A 14,638-nucleotide genomic window follows, 5' to 3' on the forward strand; every position below is an offset into this window, starting at 1 on the left:
TTGCTACTACTACTATCAAAATTAATTATTAAAAAAAGAAGAAAACAATAAAAGAAGTGGCATCCAGTGTTGTGTTCTGAGGTGTTACACTTTTAAAGCACTTATTAAAGGTAACCAAACCCTTTTTCTTTTATGTATTTTTGAAATTCACTTTCATACACTTGTATGTTTACCATCTGTTAACAGCGTGCTGTATGAACACAGAAAAATAAGAGTCATGTGCCTTTCACTTAATTTTATTGACAAAAAATGAAAGAACAGTGTTTGGATTTTTATGTCATTTAAGTTTATCTGTTTAAAATTTTCATTATGCCAGATAAAAATAAAATACAAACCTGACTAAAGTATGTGAGATTACACAAAAACACACTTTTAACACCCCCTTTAAACTCAAGTTAAAGTATTCTTTGGTTAATAAGTGGTCATTATAAACCCCTCGGTGAAGAATTTTTGTTCTCAAAGGGAAAAATGTAAAATAAAATTTAAAAGGCACTATTTTAGATAGTTAATGATAGTTTAATTACATTAAAAACAGTTTCCTTTTACTTCATTTCAGTTTCCTAACTTCAATAAGCTTGGATGGCTACAGTTGGATTTCTGTTTAAAGTGTATTGTGCTGCTAAGACTCCATGAGGATGGTGGCCCCAGACATGATGAAGAAGGAAGAGGTTACACGTTTTTAGTAGCAACCATAACGACTGGGAGTGCTCGTTTCTTCATCTCTCTGGACATCTGACACCAGACACAGGAGATACAGAATGTCGAAAGCACACAGTCGTTACACATGGTGCCCTAAAAACAAAACACAGTGACGTTTGGTCAGCAAGTGGCTAACCAGGCCAGTTTTTTATGTTAATATGTAAGAGCTGAAAGACCCCAATGGCTTAGGTAAGAAATAGTCTTAAGCACAGTTTTATAGATAAAGAGCAGATTGCATAATGTTGACAGAATACATGTTGATCTATAAAAATTATTCAGACACAGAATGATTTAAGAAAATACAGTTTCTTCCTTTAAAAATCCGAAATATGGTGATATACAATCTTTCTTTTGTTATAATTTGGTCATGTTATAAAGGTTGTTTTACAAGGCTGCGCGTTTTAAGGCTGTCAGTAGCCTACTGACAGCCTTAAAACGCGCAGTAGGCAAACGCGCAGTAGGCAAAGAAATAGTTAACACAAATAAAAGCAACTTTTAAAAAGTTGAAACAAACTCCTCTCAAAAGTATTAGTGCAACAGAGTGGCTGAAGGCTAAGTGAGTGAAATATAGATACATTAAAAAGAAAATCAAATTTTGGCCTTACGGTGATGCCATAGCGGTGTCGCATGGAGACCCTCATGGACATGGTGGCCGGCGGGATCATGCCGCTCACCCAGTCGGCCAGAGGGAGACAGAGATTTTCCCCGTAGTCTCTCGAAGTTTTACAGGCGAAGCAGGGTAAGCAAAAGTAAGCAAAAAGGCCTTAAAAAGGAGAAATGATAAGCACAGTGCATTGGCAGTGAATTAGTACTTGCTGTGGTATAGATATAAATCAGAGACACTTACACTCTGGCACATTTTCACAGAAGTCAAATAACCCAGATGACCATTCATCCGACCCTTGAACATATATCACAGGCTGAGGCTGCGTGACGACCATCGTATCAGTCATGATGGAGTCTAAAGGAGGAACCAGGTTGAAAGTTCATAAGATCACAAGGTTAAGCACTACAAAAGGCTGTTGTGGAAGAGAGCAGCCACAACCCTTTATTAACCACACCTAACCAGTGCATTCAAAACTTGACAATATAATCAGATATTTCACTTATACAGATAATCACAATGGCAAATTTAAAAACAGAAATTTTGTTTGCTCAAATGAAATATTCATAGCGCGGCGAATGGTGTGGATAATTTTGCCGAAAAATATGGCAGACGGCTGAAGCGGAACGGCCGAAAAATAAACTTTCAAAAGTAAGTACTGAATATTATGTCACTTATTTATGTGCAAATGTTTAATAATGAAGAACATTAAAACATTACTGTTGGCCACATATCGGTAAAGTTATGTGACATTAGTGACGTTTGTACTAACTTGGTTTTAAAGCCTTTAAAAATATACACCGTTCAGTAGTTGACATTAATCCTACAGAGAATGTGATGATTTCATGGATAATTAAAGTCAGCTATGTTATATTGCTGCCTCTGTTCGGTGGTGTCGAGCCAAACGGACTTTAACGTGTGTTTGAACGAGCTGACGGTTCACTCGTTAAGCTGAAAGAAAGATGCTTTAATCACAGGAGTCACATGTGTCCACTGCACCATCTGGGAACTCTTCTTGTTTCGTAATAACACAAACACTAAATCCTCCTTCTCTTGTGCTGTTTTGTAGCAGTGTGTACACCTGAGACTGTCACCTGTCTGTCCTGCACTCTCTCTCTTTGTCTTTCTCTCTGACTGTGTAATAAAAGTATGAACATGTATTTATAAGTTACGCTTGTGTTTTAATCCTGCAGCTTATCACACATTTGATTACCATGTGTGACAACTGCAAGTGTCCAGAGTGAGGACAGACTGAGGGACCCACTGCTGCACATCATCTGTGAGGCTTTGCACCAATGTTCCCTTTAATTTTTCATGTGTCTGAGCAAACACACCCTTGGACCACTGTGAGCGACAGCAGACGTGAGCACTGTGGTCACGCCAGCATCGAATCCATCCAAGTTACATGGTTTATTAAAATAATCAAATTACAGCGTTTACATTTATGTTAGACTACTTTTAATTAACTGCTTTAGCCCATTTACAATGAAAAAAATAAAAAAATCTTGTTCATGACCTGTGCAGTATGTTAACACTATTGGAAGTAAAAATAACTTGAACTCCAATTTTGAAAACACAACTTTATTTTTTAAACAAATATAAAGCTCTGACTTGTATTATGAGTCTGTGGTCTGGGTCCTGTAACTCTCTCTCTCTCTCTGCAAAATACAGTAAATAATGACCAATGTTGGGCAATTAATTATATAGTTCTTCAAAAAAAAGTAACTGAGTTTTGCAAACAACAAAGTTTTTTGCAGCTGTTTACCTAAAAATGCAGCCAAGGCGTTTTTTTAAATAAACATTTCAAACTATTTACAGAACAATCAGCTGTTCTGCATCAAATCTGATGCCACACAAATTATTTGTGGCACTCCAAATAATCATTTCTGTCCACTATGAGATAAAGGAGAACAACAGCCTGATACCTGCAGGCCTGACAACAGGAGATGTATCACTCCTGTAACACCTGTAACATTCAGCAGTCGCCTCATTGTTCTGACACACACAACAAAACTATTGACTACACTACACACTAACTACACAAGATTTGCGCTAAACGTGGCAAATCTCTCACATCTCAAAACACCTCCGTCACTCCTAAAACCTCCCCCTTCCTAAACAGCTAAATGCCATGTTGCCATATCATTTTTTGATTGGTCGACATAGTACATTTTTCGACCAATGGGAAAGGGTGAGGGGTGTTTTGGTTTTGCTCACAGGCTTTCCAGCGTTTTCTTCCAGCAGTAAATATAAACAACGATAGTATTCAGGAAGAAAACCAAACATTGCAGATATTTTTATCGTAACTCTGGTTTTATGTGGCCGATCAACACAATTTAAAAACTGGTAGAAAGTCCACACTTTTTCCGTCAGTTGTTCCGTCTGTCCTGCTCACATCTCCAATGGTTGTACACTTTGTCATTAACGTGGCTTCACTCCACATCAGCCAGGCTGCTTTGTTCGCTAAAACACTGGTGTCGGCACATTGTCATAGCCTGTCAACGACGTTGATTAGCTGCGTATATACGAATGTGAATCGCATCAGTGGCTGGACTATGGGATAAGGTGGCATCGTTCTAATCCCATACTGGAGCAGCCAGTCAATAACTGACTAACACTGGAAAACAGAATTGTTAACATATTTACTTTAATTTCAATTCAGGTTAGATTTTTTTTTGTGCGCAACGCAGATTTTTTCTGTGCAGAGACCGTGCCAGCAGTGCGACACAGCCTGAGTGTTTCAGAAACTGCTGATCTGCTGGATTGCAAAAAACGAGAGAAAATATCTAGTGAGCAGCAGTTATCTGGGTGAAAATGCCTTGTTGATATCAGAGTTCAGAGGAGAAAGGCCAGACTGCTTTGAGTTGATTTAAAAAGCAACAGTAAGTCAAATAACCACTTATTACAACTAAAACTATGTAAGAGGATCTCTAAATACACAAAATGTCGAACCTATAAGCAGATGGACTACAACAGCAAGGAGACCACACTAGTTGCCACCCGTATCAGCAAAGAGGCGGCATACCGAAACAGGACGATAGAAGATTGGAAAAATGTTGCCTGGTCTGATGAGTCCTAATTTTTGCTGAGGCATTCAGATGGTATGATCAGAATCTGGCATAAAGAAAGTGAAAGAAAACCATTGTACTAATGGTTCAGGCTGCTGGTGCTGTGATGGTCTGGGGGATATTTTCTTGGCACCTTTTGCATCCCTTAGTACCAACTGGGCATCATTTAACCCTTTCATGCATAGTGGTCACTGCAGTGGACAGCTATTCAAAGGCTGTTTTCTTGTATTTGTGTCAGTGTTGATGGTATACATAAATGGCACATAAACCACTAAATTGGACACTGATTTGTCACTCCATACCCTGCCATCCACTGGTCAGTCAGTGTTGTCAAAGTGTACTTAAGTACGTGTTTAAAAAAGTGAACCTCAAAAATTGTTTTTTAATGCCTAAAGATGAATAAGAATACTTAAGAAAAAATTCCTAATTGCAGTTGTAATAGTTCATGTATGAAAGGGTTAACCACTACAGCCTAGCTGAGTGCTGACCATGTCCATCCCTTTATGACCACAGTGCGCCCGTCCTCTGATGGCTATTTCTAGCAAGATAACGCACCATGTCACGAATTTCTAATCATCTCAAACTTGTTTCTAGAACTTCTCAATGAGTTCCCTCCACCCAAATGCTATCCACAGCAACCAGATCTCAATGCAACATAGCATCTTTAGGATCTGGTAGAACAGAAGAGTCCTATCATGAATGTGCAGCTGACAAATCTGCAGCAGCTCGGTGATGCTATCATGTCAATATGAACCAAAATATCTGAGAAATGTTGCCAACACCTTGTTGAATCGATGCCATAAAGACTGTAGGCAGTTGTAAAAATAAAGGTGGGTCAAATCCAGTACTAGGCAGATGTACTTAATGAAGTGGCCAGTGAATAACTGTACACATATTTAATATGGCTGCAAAGGAATAAAAGTTTCAGTGCTCAGTTATCTAACTGCACACTGCTACAGCTATGACAGCACACATCACTGCACTGGAAACTTTTACACAATTTAGAAACCACATGCCAACCCAAAACTCTAACAGACTGATGACACACAATACTTTTTCAAATTAAAATCATACACTTTTCACGTCATTAATTGCATCATTAATGCATGAAAATGACCTTATGAGGATATAAGCAAAATAAAATAAAATGCCTTACCTTTTGTGTTTGAAGATAAGAAAGTTCAATGTTGTGCAGGCACAGGTGATGTTTGCTTTCCGCAGCTCTTTTAAGCCCTTTTACACAAGCGATCACCTGACAGGACAATCCGGACACACCGGTTCACCATTTAAAAAAATTTTTTGATATAGTTGTACTTTCCACTGGAACGCGCAGTGGATTAAAAGAAAACCACGGAAAAGAATATGTAACACTGCTTTAGTTCTTTAATTTTACTGAAAAGAAAAGTATAAACGTTAGTGGACTTTATAATAATAATAATAACAGGATGACATATTTCTCATTTTCCTGCAAGAATATTTACGCTGTTTGTAGGTAGAGACCAATTCCTACAAGAACATTTTAAAAACTGATACAGATGTAATGTAGGTTATTTTTTAAACAATTCAACTTTCTTGTTCCAACAGAAGGTAGACTTAGTTAAAGGAACAATTGGTGAAAATGACCACAAACCAAAACAGTATTTTCATTAGACCTGGAAGAAAATTGAAACCTTGGATTAACCTGTGATTAAGGTTTCGTTGCATTTTGATTATAAAGAAAAGTTTGTCTTTCAACAGCTGGATTAGCTGGATTGCAAAAGTCTAATTTAATTAAAAGTTTCTAGAAGAAGTTTCCTTCACTTTGTTCCCTGTGTATGTCAGGGCACAAGACCATGAATGTTCATCTTCAATAACTAGACAAACAAACATGACACAAAAAGTTGGCTTTGGCATCAAAAGGTCACCTCTTTGTTCCTTCCAAGGAACATAAGTACATAAACCTCTCCCTGACTCTATTCAGTATAACAATCACCATTAACTTTCCATTTAATGATACACATCATCATCTTTAAACAACAAACCACATTAAAGGAGCACTAAAGAATGTACCGTGAATGTTAGGGAATGGTGTCCAGACCAAAACACTGTTGCGAAAAATTTTAAATAAAATTTTAGCAAGACAGACACTAAAGAAATGATTGGTGCTTTACGACTTTGCTCTTTGCCAACATACAAATGCCTGCCTGTAAATGCAGATCAACCTAAATAGCTTGAGAAATCCAAAACAACAAACAAAGGAATGGAAAAGGTTTTGACAATCATCTGTCCTTCTACCCTTCCTGCATAGCCCTGCATTCCTGTTGCACTTGAATACCACTGTCGCTGTTTTCTCAAACACAATGACAGGTTTAGTCAGAGTTTTGTACATCACTGTCTACATAGATGTCTGCATAGATGTTGTTTGCTTAAGGTCGACAATCAGCATCAGTACTTCCGTCTTTCTTCAGTATAACTATCAGCTAGTTAACTTTTTGATAAGGCATTACATTATTACTATTACATTTTACATTATTGAGTGAGAATTTGAAAAGTTGAAAAGTTATGCTTTTAAACTTCTACTAGAATTTCTAAATATTTTTTTTAACCTATTTAGAGTTTGCTGAATTTTGTTCTGCATCATCTAAACCAGGGATGGGCAACTCCAGGCCTTGAGGGCCGGTGTCCTGCAGGTTTTAGATCTCACCCTGGGTCAACACACCGAAATCAAACGATTAGTTCATTACCAGGCCTCTGGAGACCTTCAAGACATGTTGAAGAGGTCGTTCAGCCATTTAAATCAGCTGTGTTGGATCAAGGACACATCTAAAACCTGCAGGACACTGGCCCTCGAGACCTGGAGTTGCCCACCCCTGATCTAAACTATTTATTATCAGAAAAAATGTATTACAAACACAACAAGAGGTGTCAAATTTTACATTTGCATTTATTAAATAGCTGGTGTACATCTGGTGTTCTTGTGGGTGCTTCCTGCAGAAAGTAACGTATGCGTGACTTTGTCACAATAAACATGTCCAACAAAAAGAAGGAATGCTTGATAGGAATTTAGAGCCGGTTCATAGCCGCCTGGTCCATCAAAAACAAACGTCATCAGATGCCCCAGTTTCATTTTGGTCACATATTTGTATGACAGTAGCTACTAATCATGTTAACGTCAACGAACGTTAGATTTTACACACCTGCAACACACAAAAGCCCTTTTCTCCTTTCTCTTTCTCCACAGACTGAGAGATCCTGAAATAGATGTGTTGATGGTGGTCTACTTTCTTTTTTCCCCCACACGCAGAAAATGAATGTGACATAAATCTCTGTACAATTGAATAAAATTGTACAAAGTCAAAGATAATACCAAGGTAGATGTAGATGAACAATAGACACAGTAAGGTCTGCAGAGCAACTACTTTGCTGTTCAATGACTGTTTTGCAGCATTGTCATTACCTTTCGCCTAGACTGATGGCCGCTCTGAGCCAGTGCAAACCCAGCAAACTGACCCTGATGGACTTCAATCATGGGTCTCTTCCATCCCACTCTGAACTTTGATTCTGCGAATATAATGAGTGGGGTACAAGGTTTCAGAGTGTGCAAATGCAGATTTCAGATGCCAGCAATCACTTCACTAAGTAGTTCGGAGCAGTTTCAACACCCTCTTTGTTCTCGACTTGTTCAACACCTGGAAACAGGCCAAGTGCATGCAGCAGAGGGAAAAGAATAAAAAGCTATGGGCTGTATGTTTAATGCCCAACATAAACAAGATGTTTCTTCTTTGTTTTAGTAGCCTTTTCTGAACTGTACAGACTTGTCAGCCTTGCTGCTTTCAAGTTTCTGAATTCCACCTTCACACTAGCACATGAGAGTTACCCAGCTGATCATGTGTACTTACAGTCACAACATACTAAATGATGAGACTGAAACAATACAACTTCAAATTTGTGGTAAACCTACAAACACTGTCTAAAATGGGGTTCACAACGTAAGGGAATAGTGAGAGTAAGATTGCTAAAGCAAAGAAGCGTTCAAATCCAAATCTGCCAAAGCAGCTATTGTGTGACAAGAAATAAATACAGCCTCTGTAGCAACCAGACATTAAAGATAATCAGAATTGTCTTTATTTGGACAAGTTTGTGCACACAAACAAAAAATCTAATTTCAGTTCCGGTTCAAAAAAAGAAAGGTTTTATTAAGAAAAGACAAATTGCAGAAAGTCTTAAGAAACTATATGTGCAAAACTAAGAAGTGCACTGTACATATGACCTGAATGATAGAGCAGTGGGTTATTTCACAGTGTTCATCAGAGAGACACCCTGAGGGAGGAAACCATCTCTGTGATGGCTGGTTTTAGTAAACAGTGCTCTGTAGCGCCTGCCTGAGGGCAGCAGGGTTAAATAGTTTATGTCTGGGATGTAAGGGCTCTGCAGAGATGTCTGTTTCCTAACCCTGAAAAGTACAGGTTCTGGATGGATGGAAGACCAGTGCCGGTGATTCTCTCTGTAGATCAGATTGTCCTTTGCAGAAATGCATTTCTTGTGCACCCTTGTAAAACATCCACAGGTTTTACTTGTTAGGCCATAACTGATTTGGTGGGACTTGGAAGACAGGCTGGTCCTTTAAACTATGTGGTACGACTCAGAAACAATAGACTAGTCTAAGCAGCCAATCCATGATAGAGCTACAAGCTACATGATGGCTGCAAAGCAAATGAAACATCAAAACGTCCATCTTCTTCCACCAGACTTTACATGGACATGTACTTAACAATATTTAACGATTTTGTTTTCATCATCAGATTTGATAATGCAGTCGGTGTAGTTTTGGCAAAGCTTTCACTTTGAAGGTTTGGTTGTAGCTAATCAGATTCCTCAAGTCCTTAAAGTCTGGTGGTTTTCCTGCTGTCCTGGTGACAGCCTGCCCAGATTACCATTTTGTCAATTCTTGATGTCAGTCAACTGTCACGAGTCCTTTATTCTGCAGTCTATCTTGTCCTTGATCTGCAGTTCTAATCTAATCTGAACCTGCAGCAGGTGTTGCCAGTTTGCTGAGCTCATCAAAGCAGCAGGGCAGAACAAGGACCACTATCAGCTGCAGTCCAACATGATGGATTCAAGTCACAAAACATATAGTATTATTTAGTTTTTTCAAAACAAACGCAAAAAAAAAAAAAAAAATGTCTGAGATCAAATCCGACTCTCTGAGAAACACTGCTGTCTGGGATGTTAGCAAAACTGGCACAACTCACTCAAAATCAAGATAAGAGACAAGAGGCAATCGAAAAGCATGTCTCATGCGGGCACAGATGCTCTGGGCCAAGCCAGACTGGCGCAAGAACGGGTTTTACAAAATGCCGTTGCTCAACAGAAACCAACATCCTGATTTCCAGCGGTCCTGCTACCGTGTTCACTCTGGCATGTTGTTATGTTGCATTAGTGCAAACAGAGAAGAAGACAGAAGTCCTGCACACTGAGATTAAAGTTCAGCCACCGTCACATAATGCTGACTTTTCTTTTTCTTTTTAATCAGCAATGCCAAACAGTCTTTCCAAGGTTGCTGAGTTAAGCAGAAGTCAAATCCTCAAGCATCTTTGGTTATAATTTTCAAACAGGCAATCTGTTGTGAAAGAAATGTAACATGCCTCTAAAGATGCTCTCTGTGAACGGTTCTTTATGGCTTTCACTGGCAACCAGTGTAAACAGCCTCTGCTCAACGAGGAGAAATAAAAACTTCTATGTTTAAAAACCGCAAAGCATATAAGATGTTCCCAGTTACTAAAGCCGTCTGCACTTCCAGTGGTACAGAGTAAAAGAATATCTGCACTTTTCTCAACTCCATCTTAGGTTTTTAGATTCTTTCTGCCAATCACATGTTGTGCTACTCTGAAAACCTTATTTCCAGTCACAGCAGGCAGCTCTTTTCAAACTGTGTCCTCCTTCCCAGCAGACAGAAAGTTTTAGCAAACAGCTTGTGAATTATGGATTTTGAATTCTGACGCTAATGCTATATTGAATGTAAATAAGGTGAGAAATATTAATTTTACATAATCTGAACTAAGTTATGGTGCTGAGTGGACTAATCTGACTGGTGAAAATAAGAAAGCACTCCAAGTATTTAATGTGCTTACACATCCTATTAAGTGGTTATATGCTTATGACATCTGTTTTTTGGGACATAGCCTAAAGAGCATTTGTTTTTGTTTTTACGAGTTGCCAACAGACCTACTTTCACTTTTACTATTTGCAACACTGAGCTGCAGTGTGACAGGGCTACGTGGTTTTGTGCATTGCTGTGCTAAAAATACAGATACGTGCAGGTTTAGCACCTGAGCAAGGACACGACGTAACCTTGAGTCCTGGTTTTCAGATCATTTTCTGCAACTTTCAGGTTTTAATGTAGAATGCAAACTGTGTGTTTATTAGTTTTTGTTTTTTCAGGGCTGTTCTTTTGCACAGTCAATATGTATGTATGTAAACACCTCATGCACTGTTACTTTTTAACGAAACTGTTTATAGTGCCACATTTCCTCTTATTTAAATTCTGTTAGTGGTAGTTGAGCTGCAGAGAGGAGGAGAGAACGAGTGGGAGTCAGCGAGAGAGAGAGAGAGAGAGAGAGAGAGAGGTGAAAAAGCGTTCAGATCGAGATTACGCAGAAGTGGATCAGTCAGTCCTGAGAAGACGAAGAAGAGCACAGAGAAAAATGAGGATCTTCGACTGAAATCTGGTATAACTTGAACCCACACCCACGTCATAGTTTGCATTAGTGTGCTTCTATGATAACTACATAACTGTCGATAATCTAAATATTTAAAGATGAATTATCACCTTTAAAGCAGCATGCTTTTGTACAGGTCTGGCTAGAGCTGATCATCATCATGCATTTCTTGTAGTCTGAGTTTCATTAATGTGGTTAAAAAAACAATGCTCAGAGTTAAAGTTGAATTTGACTTTTGCATTATTAATATTAATTTCCCAGATTTTCTATTGAAATTTTATATTTTTCTCATGATTAATAATAACCTTGCTGTATGATTTTCACACTGTGTTTACGTCAAAAGTGAGGCTGAAAAAAATGGCACAGTCTGGACTGAAACAGTCTACTTAACAGCATGTTTTTATTTTAAGTTTCTTTACGGCTGGAAAAATCAAGTGTCTTTACATAAATGTACCTAAATATATTTGTTGTCTACGGTGAGTCAAATACTGAAAACCTCTGAAGTAATTTATTACTTTTGGCTGCATAATTCAGTCTTACTGAAAAATTCCAATGTCTTATCCAATGTTTGATATCAACTCAACTTTGATTGAGTTGCATACATGTATTGAATAATAAACAAATATACCGAGGCTTACAGGATTGCAAACACAGACCAATGTTGCAGGTTAGTTGGTCTGAAGGGAACATTTGAGTCCAAAACTTTTAAAGTGTTTTTTCTTTGCGACCACTGTGAATGAATTTTAAGGATTATATTGACTAAAAAGCGTAAAGCAGAAGAAAAATAACCCCTGAATTAACTGCAAAGTAAAAACTGCAAAGTACAGAGAACCTCTGCTTTCAGTGACAGTGCAGATCCAGCCAGTGTCCATAGGTCGCTTAGCAGAGAGTCCGGAGGTGACACTGTCAGTGTGGAGTTAGCTATTATTGCCAATATTGACAGAACTGTGGTGATGCTCCCAAAGTGACAGCATGTGCTTGTTGATCATTATACCATATATCATTTAATATTATATTTGATTATGACATTAAATATCTACTGAAGGTACAGGAATTTGTATCAGTCGTGCTTAAAAAGTGGTTCTTTGCTGGCATCAAGCCTTAAATCTTGTTTTCAGTTAATCTTTAAGTTCTATTATTTTGTTTTTTTTCTTCCAAGACTTTTTCCACCAGAGGTCCTGGGGGTCCATCTTTTAGCTTGCACACCCTGTACCCTCCTCCGCCTGGGCGGTGTGGCTGCTGTCAGCATCTCCAGGGCAGATCCATCCAGCTTCAGTAGCCTCCAGTAAGGTGAGCTTCACAACTTCAAGTAAAGTTCCCCACATTCTAGGAAAGGCTGCTTCAATGTGCCATTGTTATTGTCATGGTCTCACTTGCAGCTGCTCTTACAGACGTCTGCCTCCACCTCTTGGAGAATTAATGAAAACAAACTGCTTCAGCAGCAGCTGCATTAAAGCTATAAGATGCACCCTAGATAAGAGCCAGACAAGTTCAGATAAAAACATGTTTAACTGGGTCGAGTTGGCAGACAGAGATGCTCTGAGCCCTGCTAGTTTGGTACAAGAACCGTTTTTTAAAATTTGCTTGCTCAGCAGACACTAACATGAAATCGTGTTCACAGCAGATAAACCTGCTGAACTCCAAAAGTAAAGACCAGGGACCAAATATCAGTGCAATCAGTGCAAACAGCAAGGAAGGAAGAAGCCCTGGACACAATCCAGGTTACAGACCAGCCACTGTCAATGTAACACTGGCTTTTCTTTATCAGCAATACAAAACTGTATTGTCCAAGGTGACCGAGTTCAGCAGCAAACCAGAGCTTTTACCCCACATAATATCTGCTCAACAGGGGGAAAGGGAACCATATGGCTTTTAAGTTCAAGCACCACAATGCATTTGACATGTTTCTAACTACAAATGTTCTTTTTGATTGAAGAGAAATTTCAGCTAAGATTCATCTGAATGCTGCACAAGTAGAAAAGTTGTGCTACCACCAGCACCCTTTTTTTTTACCTCCAGATTAATACCTACATCCCTTTTGTGATGTTAAAGTGAGACGGAGTAAAAAGTATCTGCAGTTTCCTTCAGCACCAACAAAGATTCTTTCAGCCAATCACTTTGAAAATATTTGTCTAATCACAGCTTTAGTTTAGTTTTTATTAGTTTAGTTTTCCAAGTTCACAAAATTGCTTCAGTTTGTTTTTAATGTTTTTCAAGTCCAGTTTTTATTTTTATTTAAGTTTACTGAAATGTTTTTTCACATCTAGTTTTAGTTTACTTTTAGTTAATTACAAAAACCTTACTGGACACTTAATGACAGTGTTATAAAATAGCTTGTGAATTGTGGAGTGTCAGATTTCTGACACTATTGCTAATATTTGGACATGTCTATATTGGACGTAAATAGAGGTGATAAATATGACTTTTGTTGTTTAATGTGGGTTTTTTTTTTTGTCTTTTTCAGTCTCCCATGTGTTCACTCCATAATTTATCATGCAGTGTGAACATAATTCAAAGAAAGTTACGAATAAACTGAAAGAATGCTGAGGTCACTCTTGGCTGAGAGTCAGTGTTTATGTCTTTGTGGAAGAGGCTACTCATGTTTTGGTGCATCTATACCTTCTGTATTACAGCAACAGAGGTGGCGACTTGTAACAACAGAAGGATGGTAGGCAGCAGTAAGCCAGCACCTTCTGACCGGGACACTAAGTCGGCCATGCCCGGGCCGCCGCTGTCATACTGCTCCGAGATGCTGCACAGCCAGGCTGACTCCTTCCTCATGGCAGCCCGACTCGTCCGCAGAGGATGGCCCAATGAAGGGACCAAAACAAACAGGCAGCTTTCACAATCTGATGGTTCAGCACGTCAACCCATTTTCACCAGTTCAGAGGGGCATAAGACTCTAGTCAGGGTTAGGATTTGCCGTAAGGACCCCATGAGAAGTTGGACTCTTGATATGAGCAGTGGGGAGACATCGCTGGATGGAAAGACAGGCTTTGAAAAAGATGATAAAGCCAAAGAGACATCGGAAGGTGCAGCCTCACCAAACAGACCAGAAGAAAGACAGACAGGTGTAATCTATGTTTGGAAGTCTAGTTGTCGCATCACATGCAGACAGACCAGAAGATTCAAGGCCCCGGTGCTACCAGCCATTGCTGAAGTCGAAGTTTAAAAGAAGACCTGTAATTGAATCTACAGGTGTATGAAGTACAGGGTTAATGGTGATTGTAAACTTGAATTAAAAAGTGCTAAAGTACCTGTGAGTTTGTTTTCGCTTCATATAAGTAATTTCATTTGCCATCAGTTCAGGAGTTTTACAGATGAAAACCTTTGTTTTTGTTCTTCATTCAACTGGAATTATCCACAATCAAGATGCTCTTAAAACACCAGAGTAATTCTAAAATGGACTTTCCACTGTTGACAGTGTCTGCAAAAGTTACACGACTATACATCTCGCAAAATCTGAACACTGAAGACAAAATCGACCAGAAAAGGATTTTTCTTTAAAATAAACTATAATAATTCATAAGTACATCAGCTCCCTAACTGGCAACTCCCGATATACCAGC

General features: G+C 38.7%; 1 long non-coding RNA gene and 1 pseudogene across 2 annotated transcripts; one reads left to right on the forward strand and one right to left on the reverse strand.

Moving 5' to 3' along the window:
• Nucleotides 1-229: 229 nt before the first annotated feature.
• Nucleotides 230-7,879, reverse strand: LOC309715459 (cornifelin homolog B-like; annotated as a pseudogene). Its single transcript, XR_014280694.1, has 5 exons — nucleotides 7,808-7,879; nucleotides 5,528-5,623; nucleotides 1,547-1,660; nucleotides 1,305-1,462; nucleotides 230-792 (listed from the first exon to the last, which is right to left on the reverse strand). The product of XR_014280694.1 is annotated as a cornifelin homolog B-like (transcript).
• A 3,028-nt stretch (nucleotides 7,880-10,907) lies between these two features.
• Nucleotides 10,908-14,325, forward strand: LOC309715140. The gene is made up of 3 exons (XR_014279154.1): nucleotides 10,908-11,078; nucleotides 12,229-12,359; nucleotides 13,703-14,325. It is a non-coding gene; the product is annotated as an uncharacterized lncRNA (long non-coding RNA).
• Nucleotides 14,326-14,638: the final 313 nt, after the last annotated feature.

This window comes from Aulonocara stuartgranti (genome assembly GCF_965226115.1).
Source record: "Aulonocara stuartgranti genome assembly, chromosome: 10".
In the NCBI taxonomy this organism is placed as follows: domain Eukaryota; kingdom Metazoa; phylum Chordata; class Actinopteri; order Cichliformes; family Cichlidae; genus Aulonocara; species Aulonocara stuartgranti.